The sequence below is a fragment of the Salvelinus namaycush genome, unplaced genomic scaffold, assembly GCF_016432855.1.
Source record: "Salvelinus namaycush isolate Seneca unplaced genomic scaffold, SaNama_1.0 Scaffold975, whole genome shotgun sequence".
Lineage (NCBI taxonomy): Eukaryota > Metazoa > Chordata > Actinopteri > Salmoniformes > Salmonidae > Salvelinus > Salvelinus namaycush.
This window is the reverse complement of record NW_024061725.1, coordinates 45027-60351: the sequence shown is the minus strand read 5'-3', so window position 1 is coordinate 60351 and position 15325 is coordinate 45027. Positions and strand designations below refer to the sequence as shown.

At 41.7% G+C, this 15325-nt stretch overlaps 1 long non-coding RNA gene across 1 annotated transcript; it reads left to right on the top strand.

The window, feature by feature from the left end:
• Nucleotides 1-694: 694 nt before the first annotated feature.
• LOC120043609 lies at nucleotides 695-2155 on the top strand. Its single transcript, XR_005476483.1, has 3 exons — nucleotides 695-736; nucleotides 985-1075; nucleotides 2090-2155. It is a non-coding gene; the product is annotated as an uncharacterized LOC120043609 (long non-coding RNA).
• The last annotated feature ends 13170 nt before the right edge of the window (nucleotides 2156-15325 follow it).

Genomic DNA, 15325 nt, shown 5'->3' with positions numbered 1-15325 from the left:
TCTCCACGTCTCTTTTGGACGTCCTGGATTTGTCTTCCCATCCGGTGTACTGTGTATTAATTGCAGGCTGTGTTTTGGTGATAGTCTGCATACTATATGTCCCAGCCATTGCCATCTTTTGTTCTTCACCATCAAGGTCAAGGGTGTTGTGTCTGTCTCAAATTAAACGTCCCCTCAAACAGATCTTTATTCATCCATTGTCAGTGGAAATGTGTATATTTCCTGCCACAGACAGTACCCAACCCTCTGAAACACTGTTCACGTAACAGGCAATTAAACAATTAAGATATATTTCATCTGAAAATGTTTATTGAAAACATAAATACATTTGCCCAATAAGCACTTGTTGTCTTTAAAAGACATTGTTACAGTTGTTGTTTAGCTAAAATGGTTCTATGTAGATCTTTTAGGGGTCTCGTATATTAAGAATGCAATAAAACCCCTTTAAGTTGTATCTAGATATTATTTTCTAAGAGTATAGTGAGTGACATTGTGTGCATTGAGTGTTGACTTATTTGATGACCTGGAGCGAGTTTGCATAGGTTTTCTGAAGAATCAATTTACATCATGTTTTTGTACCAAGATTAGCCAAAATCATGTGTTCTTAGGGAAATGCTTAGTGGGTTGTGGTAATGGAAATGACCTGGACAGGTAGGATAAAAGACGTAACAGCAGAGAGGCAACTCATTCTCTGGACCACATCGCAGTCTGCTTCTACCAACTCCAGAATCTCCAGGTTAGTTGAACTTTATTATTATTGTTGTCCTAGGAGGAAGGGTTTTCTAGACAATGTGTGTCTGCTTCTGCTTTGCTTGTTCTTTGGAGTCTGGAACGCCCGGGTTACTGTAAAATGTCTTTGTGACAAACGCTGATGTAAAAAAAGGATTTAGAAATTAATTTGATTAATTGATTGGTTGATTGGTTGATTGGTTGGTTAATTGATTGACTTATTGTCCAACCTGGATGGGGGTGTTTTTTGTGTAGGAAAGGATGAGGCACCAGGGTGTGTTAGTGCTGGTCACTCTGCTGGGTTTCCTGTTGGCAAACCAGCTCAACCAGGTTAACGCTAAGGAAGGTATGTCTAGTGTGTGTGTTTGTATGTTGTGTGTGTACATTTTTTCCTACCTTATCAGGACCACAATCTCCTGACAAGTCACTAGAATGTCCTGACAAGTCACTAGAATGTCCGGACAAGTCACTAGAATGTCCGGACAAGTCACTAGAATGTCCGGACAAGTCACTAGAATGTCCGGACAAGTCACTAGAATGTCCGGACAAGTCACTAGAATGTCCGGACAAGTCACTAGAATGTCCGGACAAGTCACTAGAATGTCCGGACAAGCCACTAGAATGTCCCGATAAGCCACTAGAATGTCCGGACAAGCCACTAGACTGTCCGGACAAGCCACTAGACTGTCCGGACAAGTCACTAGAATGTCCGGACAAGTCACTAGAATGTCCGGACAAGTCACTAGAATGTCCGGACAAGCCACTAGAGTGTCCCGACAAGCCACTAGAATGTCCCGACAAGCCACTAGAATGTCCCGACAAGCCACTAGAATGTCCCGACAAGCCACTAGAATGTCCCGACAAGCCACTAGAATGTCCCGAAAAGCCACTAGTGTCCCGACAAGCCATTAGAATGTCCCGACAAGCCACTAGAATGTCCCGAAAAGCCACTAGTGTCCCGACAAGCCATTAGAATGTCCCGACAAGCCACTAGAATGTCCCGACAAGTTAGGAGAACAAGAAAAATGTTGAAACGTCAAGACTTTTGTCATGTGCTGAATTAGTTTAAATGCTATTTTAGGTTTAAGGGTTAGGTTTAGGGTTTGAGGTTAAGGTTAGAGTTGGGGTTAAGATTAAGGTTAGGGTTGAAGTCAGGGTAAGGTTATGGGTCAGGGTTAGGTTTAGGCTTAGGAAAAATAAGATTTTGAATGGGAATACATTTGTACTCCACAAAAAGTCCTGAAAATGCATGAAAACAAAGCTGTTTGTGTGTTTTAAAGAGAAGGGTGTTTTTGAGTATGTAGAAGATGCATCGTTTTAATACAGTTCAATAAATTGTACTGTATGTCCTCTCTGACAGATGTGGCTGTCAGTGGGCCCAGAAAACTGGATTCTGCAGAGATTGATCCTATTGCTGAAAAGCAGGGTAAGTGTGTATGTTTCTCTTGGTTTTCTATCTATCTATCTATCTATCTATCTATCTATCTATCTATCTATCTATCTATCTATCTATCTATCTATCTATCTATCTATCTATCTATCTATCTATCTATCTATCTATCTATCTATCTATCTATCTATCTATCTATCTATCTATCTATCTATCTATCTATTCAAGGGGCTTTATTGACATGGGAAACATGTGTTAACATTGCCAAAGCAAGTGAGGTAGATAATATACAAAATTGAAGTAAACAATAAAAATTAACAGTAAACATTACACTTACAGAAGTTTCAAAACAATAAAGACATTACAAATGTCATATTATATATATACAGTGTTGTAACAATGTACAAATGGTTAAAGTACACAATGGAAAATAAATAAGCATAAATATGGGTTGTATTTACAATGGTGTTTGTTCTTCACTGGTTGCCCTTTTCTTGTGGCAACAGGTCACACATCTTGCTGCTGTGATGGCACACTGTGGAATTTCACCCAGTAGATATGGGAGTTTATCAAATTTGGATTTGTTTTCGAATTCTTTGTGGATCTGTGTAATCTGAGGGAAATATGTCTCTCTAATATGTTCATACATTGGGCAGGAGGTTAGGAAGTGCAGCTAAGTTTCCACCTCCACCTTCCACCTTTGTGGGCACTGAGCACATAGCCTGTCTTCTCTTGAGAGCCATGTCTGCCTACGGCGGCCTTTCTCAATAGCAAGGCTATGCTCACTGAGTCTGTATCTATCTATCTATCTATCTATCTATCTATCTATCTATCTATCTATCTATCTATCTATCTATCTATCTATCTATCTATCTATCTATCTATCTATCTATCTATCTATCTATCTATCTATCTACAAATAATAATGAAAGTAGACACTTGTGTTTCATTTTTAATAACTTTTGTTTAATCTTTCTCTGAAAAGACTCTTTGCCTCAAGAAGAACTAGAGGCTCAAAATGACAGTAAGTTAATCTCTCTACAACATAGTACATTGATACTAACTTTACTACTACCAGTAATGATAATAATGTAGCTTGCTGAGCAGTCAATACCTAGCTGGAACTAGTGTGTACATGTCCTGACACACTCCCAGATAATGATGTCTCTTATACTATGTACAGTATGACAGCTGATATTCAAAGTAGACACTTGTGTTTCATTTTTAATAACTTTTGTTTAATCTTTCTCTGAAAAGACTCTTTGCCTCAAGAAGAACCAGAGGCTCAAAATGACGGTAAGTTAATCTCTCTACAACATAGTACATTGATACAGTGTTGTAACAATGTACAAATGGTTAAAGTACACAATGGAAAATAAATAAGCATAAATATGGGTTGTATTTACAATGGTGTTTGTTCTTCACTGGTTGCCCTTTTCTTGTGGCAACAGGTCACAACTCTTGCTGCTGTGATGGCACACTGTGGAATTTCACCCAGTAGATATGGGAGTTTATCAAATTTGGATTTGTTTTCAAATTCTTTGTGGATCTGTGTAATCTGAGGGAAATATGTCTCTCTAATATGGTCATACATTGGGCAGGAGGTTAGGAAGTGCAGCTCAGTTTCCACCTCATTTTGTGGGCAGTGAGCACAGCCTGTCTTCTCTTGAGAGCCATGTCTGCCTACGGCGGCCTTTCTCAATAGCAAGGCTATGCTCACTGAGTCTGTATCTATCTATCTATCTATCTATCTATCTATCTATCTATCTATCTATCTATCTATCTATCTATCTATCTATCTATCTATCTATCTATCTATCTATCTATCTATCTATCTATCTATCTATCTATCTATCTATCTATCTATCTATCTATCTATCTATCTATCTATCTATCTATCTATCTATCTATCTACAAATAATAATGAAAGTAGACACTTGTGTTTCATTTTTAATAACTTTTGTTTAATCTTTCTCTGAAAAGACTCTTTGCCTCAAGAAGAACCAGAGGCTCAAAATGACGGCAAGTTAATCTCTCTACAACATAGTACATTGATACTAACTTTACTACTACCAGTAATGATAATAATGTAGCTTGCTGAGCAGTCAATACCTAGCTGGAACTAGTGTGTACATGTCCTGACACACTCCCAGATAATGATGCCTCTTATACTATGTACAGTATGACAGCTGATATTGAAAGTAGACACTTGTGTTTCATTTTTAACAACTTTTGTTTAATCTTTCTCTGAAAAGACTCTTTGCCTCAAGAAGAACTAGAGGCTCAAAATGACGGCAAGTTAATCTCTCTACAACATAGTACATTGATACTAACTTTACTACTACCAGTAATGATAATAATGTAGCTTGCTGAGCAGTCAATACCTAGCTGGAACTAGTGTGTACATGTCCTTAAACACTACCAGATAATGATGTCTCTTATACTATGTACAGTATGACAGCTGATATTGATATGAATATTTCATAAATACAGAGGCAGCTGCAGTAGGATTACTGCAGGAGATGCAGGGGACACCCAAATCAGAGAAGTTGCAAAATCTGTTTTGGGGATGGCGTTACAGATTTCGCAGGATTTACTGGAATCTCAGACGTATCAACCAGCGGCTGATCAGGCGTCTCCGACGTCTCAGACGTATCATGGGTCGTAGATGGTGGCGCCATCAGCATTGTGGATAAGCACCTGTAAGTCCTACTCTTTCTTTGAGAGGTGAGATGTCTGTGTGACCTGGATATCTGAAAGTAAAGTAATGTCATAAAGTCAGGAGGGAGGGTAAATACATCACATCCTGGACATCTGAAAGTAAAGTAATGTATTTACCTTCCCTCCTGACTTTATGACATCACATCCTGGACATCTGATCTGCATCCACCACCTGGGTTCTTTAATCCTGCCTCCACTGATACAACAACCAATTAGAAACAAGTGTTTGTACAAATTAGTATTATAGCATTATAAAAAGTTACAGTAATATATATATGTGTGTGTGTGTTGCCATAAGGTATTGAGGATCTTCTCCTGTCTCCATATTGAATGGACCACTATGGAACTCACACGTCACCTGACATCACCTGCCATTATTACCAACGGACGCAGATCTGCACATCACAATATATCCATCCATTGTACCGTCCATATCTTCTGAATGTACCGTCCATATCTTCTGAATGTACCGTCCATATCTTCTGAATGTACCGTCCATATCTTCTGAATGTACCGTCCATATCTTCTGAATGTACCGTCCATATCTTCTGAATGTACCGTCCATATCTTCTGAATGTACCGTCCATATCTTCTGAATGTACCGTCCATATCTTCTGAATGTACCGTCCATATCTTCTGAATGTACCATCCATATCTTCTGAATGTACCGTCCATATCTTCTGAATGTACCGTCCATATCTTCTGAATGTACTGTCCGTATCTTCTGAATGTACCGTCCATATCTTCTGAATGTACCGTCCATATCTTCTGAATGTACCGTCCATATCTTCTGAATGTACCGTCCATATCTTCTGAATGTACCGTCCATATCTTCTGATTGTACATCAGTATTAATGATGTGATTGATAAACGATGACGATGTGAATTCATGGTGGAAACGTTGTATGGCTCACCAGTTTAACTGTAATCCTTCAATAAACCTATATTAAGCATCATACATTTGTTAGCTGTGATTTTAAAATCTGCCAAATATGTTAAAACCTCCCTCTCTTTCCTTGTCTGATTGGCTGTTCAGGGGTTGTAGAAGCCTCCCTCTCTTTGCTCATCTGATTGGCTGTTCAGGGGTTGTAGAAGCCTCCCTCTCTTTGCTCATCTGATTGGCTGTTCAGGGGTTGTAGAAGCCTCCCTCTCTTTGCTCATCTGATTGGCTGTTCAGGGGTTGTAGAAGCCTCCCTCTCTTTCCTTGTCTGATTGGCTGTTCAGGGGTTGTAGAAGCCTCCCTCTCTTTGCTCATCTGATTGACAGATCAGTAGTTGTCATCATGTTGCTAGGTAGAGTAGGGTGATATGCTAGTTTACACACTCTGTATGTGTCCTAAATGGCACTCTATTCTGTCCAGAACCCCGTGGTCTCTGGTCTAAAGTAGTGCACTGCATAGAGAATGTGGTACCATTTGGAATGCAGTCTATCATGTACTTCCTGCTGACTTTATAGATCAAAGGTCACATTGGGGGATCTAGACACTGAGCAACAGGAAGATTAAAGGTCACATTAGGGGAACTAGACACTGGCCAACAGAAAACATTTCACTATCTCTGCTCTGACTCTACCTTGTGGACATGAATTGTAGTTACATCTTTGGTTTCCGGGATTCATCCGATGACTTAATTAATAAACTTTCACTTTCAAGTTAAAATCCTTAGTTGCTACATACAGTTTTGGACTTATAAATGAATGTTATATCCATTGATTCTCCAATAAAATAACTTACAAATGCATCATGAGCAGTCTGAGAACCTGAGCACTCTGGAACAGGTTTTCATCAAGGATCTCTCTGTACTTTGCTCTGTTCACCTTTCCCTCGATCCTGACTAGTCTCTCAGTCCCTGCCACTGAAAAACATCCCCACAGCATGATGCTGCCACCACCATGCTTCATCATAGGGATGGTGCATGTTTCCTCCAGAGCGCTCAGGACCTCAGACTGGGGTGAAGGTTCACCTTCCAACAGGACAACGACCCTAAACACTCAGCCAAGACAATGCAGATGTGGCTTCGGGACAAATCTCTGAATGTCCTTGAGTGGCCCAGCCAGAGACCAGACTTTAACCTGATTGAGCATCTCTGGAGAGACCGGAAATAGCTGTGCCACAACGCTCCCCATCCAACCTGACAGAGCTTGAGAGAATCTGCAGAGAAGATTGGGACAAACTCCCCAAATACAGGTGTGCCAAGCTTGTAGCGTCATGCCCAAGAAGACTCAAGGCTGTAATCGGTGCCAAAGGTGCTTCAACAATGTACTGAGTAAAGAGTCTGAATACTTATGTAAATGTGATATTTGATTTTTTGTATTTTTTAAATAAATGTTCAACAATTTCATGTTTTTGCTTTGTCATTATGGGGTATTGTGATGTCATTATGGGGTATTGTGATGTCATTATGGGGTATTGTGATGTCATTTTGAGGTATTGTGGTGTCATTATGGGGTATTGTGTGTGGATTGATGAGACAAAAAAACTATTAACTCCATTTTAGAATAAGGCTGTAACTTAACAAAATGTGGAAAAAGTCAAGGGGTCTGAATACTTGCTAAATGCACCGTATGGACCACAGGAAGATTGATGTGGAGCGTGCCCACAGGACTTGAAAACCCACCACCGGCCCAGGTGATAGACCCAGGCCGATAGTGGTCAAGTTCCTGAGGTTCAAGTATAAGGTAGCTTTTCTGGAAAGAGCCAAGATCTTGAGAGGAACGTATATCTTCCTCAACGAAGACTATCCTGAAGCTGTGCGCCAGAAGAGGAAAGATCTGATCCCAGCCATGAAAGCTGCCAGAGTGCGTGGGGACATTGCTTACATCCGCTATGACAGGCTCATTGTCCATCCTCCCTCCCAGAATGCTGGAAGGGATGAGCGAGTCAAGCCTATGGGTTCGTAGCTTCAACCCCGCAGCACGCACACACACACACACACACACACACACACACACACACACACACACACACACACACACACACACACACACACACACACACACACACACACACACACACACACACACACACACACACACACACACACACACACACACACACACACACACCAACTGATTAATGGACTGCTGAATGTCTATTTTTTGCTTTGTTTGCTCTTCAGTATTATGTCTATCTCTGATAAGCTCCCCAGGAAAGGGCTGAAAATAGCCCATAGTATTATACGTAGCCTTAGAAATAAGGTTCCTGATATCAATGACTTGCTGACATCAGAGAACATTCATATATTAGCCATTTCTGAGACTCACTTATATAGTTCATTTAATACAGCAGTAGCAGTACAAGGATATAGCATCTATAGAAGAGACAGAAATTCTTATGGGGGAGGTGTTGCTGTATTCAGAGCCATATCCCTGTAATGCTTAGAGAAGGTCTTATGTCAAGTGTTATTGAAGTGTTTGCAGGTTCACTTGGCACATCTAAAGCCTTTTCTTCTGGGGTGTTGCTATAGGCCACCAAGTGCTAACAGTCAGTATCTAAATAATATGTGTGAAATGCTTGATAGTGTATGTGATGTAAACAGAGAGATCTACTTTCTTGGGGCCCTGAAAATTGACTGGTTTTCATCAAACTGTCCGCTCAAGAGGAAGCTTCTCACTGTTACCGGTGCCTGTAATCTAGTTCAGGTTATTAATCAACCTACCAGGGTGTTTACAAACACTACAGGAACAAGATCATCCACATGTATCGATCACATTTTTACTAATACTGTAGAACTTTGTTCTAAAGCTGTATCCGTACCCATTGGATGCAGTGATCACAATATAGTGGCTATATCCAGGAAAGCCAAAGTTCCAACAGCTGGGCCTAAAATAGTGTATAAGAGATCATACAAAATATGTGGATAATGTTGAAAATATTTGATGTGATTAATGAGGAGCATCCAGACACTGCACTTGATGAATTTATAAAATAAATGATTGATAAATATGCACCTGTTAAAATAAGAAACTGACTGTTAGAACTGTTAAGGCTCCATGGATTGATGAGGAATTGAAAAACTGTATGGTTGAAAGAGATGGGGCTAAATGAGTGGCTAATCAGTCTGGCTGCACATCTGACTGGCTGACTTACTGCAAATTGAGAAATGATGTGACTAAACTCTACAAGAAGAATATGAATCTATATTGTGATTTTTTTGTTTGTTTTTATTTAACTAGGCAAGTCAGTTAAAAACAAATTCTTATTTACAATGACAGCCTACCCCGCGCAAACCCGGACGACACTGTACCAATTGTGCGCCGCACTGTGGGACTCCCAATCAGGGCCGGATGTGATACAGCCTGGATTCGAACCCGGGACTGTAGTGAAGCCAAGATCAATGATATAAAGAATTATGGAAAAAAACAACTTTGAAGTGCTTTAAATTAAATTATGGGCAGAAAAACAAATTCAACTCCATCTCATCGAATCAGATGGCTTATCACAAAACCATTTGATGTTGCCAATTATTTTAATGATTACTTAATTGGCAAAGTGGTCAAACTTAGGCAGGAAATGCCGACAATGAACAGTGAGCAATTGTATTCATGCATAAAAAAACAAATAATGAAAGAAAAGCATTGCAAGTTTGAATTTTGTAAAGTTAGTGTCGGAGAGGTGGAAAAATTATTGTTATCGATCAATAATGACAAACCTCTTGGCATTGCCATGATGGAAAGCTACTGAGGATGGTAGCTGACTCTATAGCCACTCCTATCTGTCATATCTTTAATCTGAGCCTAGAGGAAAGTCGTTGTCCTCAGGCCTGGAGGGAAGCCAAAGTAATTCCGCTACACAAGAGTGGTAAAGCGGCCTTTACAGGTTCTAACAGCAGACCTATCAGCAGACCTATCAGCTTGCTGCCAACTCTTAGCAAACTGTTGGAAAAAATTGTGTTTGACCAAATACAATGGTACTTCTCTGTAAACAAATTAACAACAGACTTTCAGCATGCTTAAAGAGAATGGCACTCCACATGTACTGCACTGACACAAATGACTGATGATTGGTTGAAAGAAATTCATAATATGAAGATTGTGGGAGCTGTACTGTTAGAATTCAGTGCAGCCTTTGATATTATTCAAATCAAATCACATTTTATTTGTCACATGCGCCGAATACAACAGGTGTAGACCTTACAGTGAAATGCTTACTTACAAGTTCTTAAAAACTCTTAAGGATATGCCCCTTTAAAAAAATGTATTTCACTTAAAATGACATACCCAAATCTAACTGCCTGTAGCTCCGGCCCTGAAGCAAGGATATGCATATTCTTTGTACCATTTGAAAGGAAACACTTTGAAGTTTGTGGAAATGTGAAAGGAATGTAAGAGAATATAACACAATAGATCTGGTTAAAGATAATACAAAGAAAAAAAAAACGTTCTTTTGTACCTTTTTTACCATCATCTTTGAAATGCAAAGGCCATGAGGACACTAAGGTAACCTGCCTAAACGACTACCGACCCGTAGCACTCACGTCTGTAGCCATGAAGTGTTTTGAAAGGCTGGTCATGGCTCACATCAACACCATTATCACCATTATTGCATACCGCCCCAACAGATCCACAGATGATGCAATCTCTATTGCACTCCACACTGCCCTTTCCCACCTGGAGAAAAGGAACACCTATGTGAGAATGCTATTCATTGACTACAGCTCAGCGTTCAACACCATAGTGCCCTCAAAGCTCATCACTAAGCTTAGGACCCTGGTACTAAACACCTCCCTCTGCAACTGGATCCTGGACTTCCTGGCGGGCCATCCCCAGGTGGTAAGGGTAGGTAACAACACATCCGCTACGCTGATCCTCAACACAGGGTCCCCTCAGGGGTGTGTGCTCAGTCCCCTTCTGTACTCCCTGTTCACCCACGACTGCATGGCCAGGCACGACTGCAACACCATAATTAAGTTTGCCGATGACACAACAGTGGTTGGCTGATCACCGACAACGACGAGACAGCCTATAGGGAGGAGGTCAGAGACCTGGCCATGTGGTGCCAGGACAACAACATCTCGCTCAAAGTGATCAAGACAAAGGAGATGATAGTGGACTACAGGAAAAAGAGGACTGAGCACCTCCCCATTCTCATTGACGTGGCTGCAGTGGAGCAGGTTTAGAGCTTCCAGTTCCTTGGTGTCCACATCACCAACGAACTAACATGGTCCAAGCACACCAAGACAGCCGTGAAGAGGGCACGACAAAACCTATTCCCCTGAAAATATTTGACATGGGTCCTCAGATCCTCAAAAGGTTCTACAGCTGCACCATTGAGAGCATCCTGACTGGTTGCATCACTGCCTGGTATGGCAACTGCTCGGCCTCCGACCACAAGGCACTACAGAGGGCAGAGGTGTGGACTCGAGTCACATGACTTGGACTCGAGTCAGACTCGAGTCACAAATATGATGACTTGGAACTCGACTTTGACTTGAACACCAATGACTCGTGACTTGACTTGGACTTGAGCCTTATGACTCGACCTGACTTGATACCCTCCCCAAGCCCAAATATGAAAAATGATGCTATTAGAAAAAGCGTGCAGTGGATCAACTCTTCATTTAACGGATTACAGTTTGAATCGGAGAGCAGCCAATCAAATTTTGCCAGCTGAGAAAAAGTTGCGCGTGGCAATGCAGAGGAACGTCGGCGGGTGAATTCAGATGGAGCCCTTGGAAAGATGATACCCCAAATTATTATTTTCGGAAATAAAGACAACGCTGTATCAACAAAAAAAATGGATTGCAACTTACAAAACATGCGGGAAGAAAATTACAGACGGAGGCGCAACAATTTCCAACTTTGTTCTACATTTGAAAATGCACAAAGAATGGTAAGTCGTGGCTAATATAGCCGGCAGCTATGTATTTTAGTACTTTACTTGTGTATCATGTAGGCTAACATAACGTTAAATCTATGAGTCTCCACACAGTCAGTCAGTGCGGGAACGTGATCATTGCACCCAAGATTGAGCTACAACTGGCTAGGCAGTTGGTAGCCTAAATCCTGCCTGATGTTACTGCTGTTTCTAAAACCATTGACATACGTTAGCCTACTGTAACCACACAGAGAGAGAGAGTGTGTGTGTGTGTGTGTGTGTTAAGGTTGGGCGATTGTGTACAAGCCTACATCACCCGATTGCGCCCCATAGTGATCCTCGATAGTCGATCACTATGGGGGGTCTTTCTCATGGCTACCCATGTATTTCCATGGAAATTTAACGTTTATTTGGAAAGTAATAAATATATAGATATTTTTTAAAGCATTCATGATTTGCGTAAATGTAATATACTAACTATTACTCTTGTTAAAAATATCAAATGGTATTACATTTGGTCAAGAGCACATTATGACTTGTTTAGGACTTGAAACTCAAAGTTTAGGACTTGAGACTTGACTTGATACTTGACGGTCTTGACTTGAGACTTGGCTTGGAACTTGAGTGCTAAGACTTGAGACTTACTTGTGACTTGTAAAACAATGACTTGGTCCCACCTCTGACAGAGGGTAGTGCGTACGGCCCAGTACATCACTGGGGCCAACCTTCCTGCCATCCAGGACCTCTATACCAGGTGGTGTCAGAGAAAGGCCCTAAAAATTGTCAAAGACTCCAGCCACCCTCGTCATAGACTGTTCTCTCTGCTTTCGCATGGCAAGTGATTGTCATTTCTCTTGTGGTCTGGTGTGCTCAGCAGAGGGGAAGAGCAGGATTTATTTTTTTGTATTTACTTTTGACTATGGCGTCTTACGTAGATGAGTTAATTCGCTTTCCATCAGAGGAACTGTTAGAATTATGTACCAAAGAACAGCTGAAGATGGCTGAACACTACATGGTTGAAATTAGTGATAAACGTCTACATTTCTATTAGGTCAATATTGAAGGCCAATCTGATGGAGAGTGGTATTCTTGAAGTTCCCACTGGGGCAGCCTCTGCCGAGGACTCACCGTCTCCCAGTAACGTTACAATGACCGCTCCATCTGTTAGCCCTAGTAGTCTTTTTGAACAGCAGAAATAACTGCTTCTGTTACAGCTAGAGCATGATCGTATTAAGTAGGAAAAAGAATGGGCATTTAAACAGGATTTGGAGTGTGCTAAAATCAAGCTGCAACAAGAGCGGCTAGAGTTGGTTCGGGAAGGAAAGCTCTCAGGGGAGTGTTTGTTCTGGGAAGGTGACCCAGATTTACCTAGGGGTCGCTCCTCTTTTGGTCGTGCCCCGGACACATTTGATATTGTTGGGAACTTACGGTTGTTGCCAAAATGTAATGAGATGGACCCTGAGACATTATTTTCGTTGTTTGAGCGTGTTGCTGACGCTAGGAGTTGGCCTGGACCCTGAGACATTATTTTCGTTGTTTGAGCGTGTTGCTGACGCTAGGAGTTGGCCTGGACCCTGAGACATTATTTTCGTTGTTTGAGTGTGTTGCTGACGCTAGGAGTTGGCCTGGACCCTGAGACATTATTTTCGTTGTTTGAGTGTGTTGCTGACGCTAGGAGTTGGCCTGGACCCTGAGACATTATTTTCGTTGTTTGAGTGTGTTGCTGACGCTAGGAGTTGGCCTGAGTCTGACCGTACTTTAATGTTGCAGTGTGTGTTGACTGGTAAAGAGCAAGAAGCATATTCAGCTCTTAGTGTAGCCGACAGTGTCAGTCATGATAAGGTTAAAATGGCTGTTACAGATTTACAAATTGGTTCCTGAGGCTTACCGCCAACGAGAACTTTAAAAAGGGATGATTAACAGACTCATGTTCAGTTTGCGCGAGAGTTCTCTACACAGTTTAATTGATGGTGTTCCGCCTCTGCAGTTATGACTTTCCCAGGGCTGTGGGATCTGATTATGCTAGAGCAATTTAAGGACACAATCCCTAATCGTATAGCCACGTACATTAACGAACCAAAAGTAAAGACTGTCGCTGAAGCTGTGGTTTTGGCGGACGAGTATGTTTTGCCTCACGTGTCTTTGCAGAGCCCAGTATTCGGAGAGATTTGGGCCTTGCTAACCGAGATACTCTGGTTCAAGGGCAGTGTTTCATTCAACTAGGGTTGAGCCTGACTCCTGTGGTAAAGTTGACCTTGTTCAAGAGTGTCACTACTGTCAAGGTTCAGGTCATTGGAAAAACGACTGTCCGGTTCTCAGGGTTAAGGGTAAATTCAGTACTTGCGCTTATGTTAAATCTAAGCCTACTGCGTTAGCAGCGCCTGTCCCACATCAGTTCACTCTTGACAGTCTCATGCCCAGGGGCATGTGAAAGTCCATATTGACCCAGACTATTTACCTTTCATTATGGAGGGTTTTGTGTCTATTTTAGGAAGTAAGGACCTAGTGCCAGTGAAGATCCTGAGAGACACAGGTGCCTCTGAGTCGTTTGTCTTGGAGTCTGTTACCCTTCTCTGCTGAGACTGATTCGGGGAATAGTGTTCTAATTAGGGGAATAGGTTTGAACACTGTCAGTTCCATTGCATTCTGATGTTGGATTGTGGACTGGTGAAAGGTGAGGTTGTTGTGGGGGTGTGTCCTTCGTTGCCTATTGAGGGTATCGACGTTATCCTTACCTTGGCTGGTGAGCGTGTATGGCCTGTCGTGTTTCCATCTCTAGTGGTTTCCACTAAGCCGTCATTTGTAGGGATTCCTGATGAGTGTGCAGAGTTTCCCAGAGGTGTTCTCGGCGTGTGCAGTGACGCGTTCTATGAGCCGTGGTGACCTGTCACTGCGCCGGCTAACAAGAATGGCACAAAGAAATCTGTCACTACTTTCCCTGTTATCCTGTTATCTGTGCCCCGCTCTGATCTAAGCAAGGAGCAACGGGCTGACCCCACATTAAAAGAGTTGCGTGACCAAATTGTGCCCGTGGAACAGTTGGGATATGTCGCCCATGGCTATTTTCTCCAAGAGGATGTCCTGATGAGAAAGTGGGTGTCTCATGGTAGTAGTTTTGTGGGGGAGGCGATTAGTCAGGTTGTTGTACCAGTTAAACTCCGTGAGTTGGTTTTGACAACTTCCCACAACGACATTGCTGGACATATGGCTGTGAGGAAAACCTGCAATCGCATACTAAAACATTTCTTTTGGCTTAGGTTAAAGAGGGATGTTTCTGAGTTCATCAAAACTTGTCACACCTGTCAATTAACTGGTAAACCTAATCAAGATATTAAGCCGGTACCACTGTTTCCTATTCCTGTACTCAGCCAACCTTTTGAGTATCTGATTATTAACTGTTGGTCCTCTGCCTCGTTCTAAAAAGGGTAGTAGTTACTTGTTCACTGTGATGTGTCAGACCACTAGGTTTCCAGCAGCCTATCCTCTCTGTTCTATCACGACTAAGTCTGTGCTAAAAGCTTTGACTCAGTTTCTCACTGTTTGGAATCCCTAAGGTTATTCAGAGTGATCAAGGATCTAATTTCACCTCTAGTCTGTTTGGTCAGGTTCTCCAACAGCTCCATATTAAACACAATTTGTCTAGCGCCTATCACGCGCAAAGTCAAGGAGCG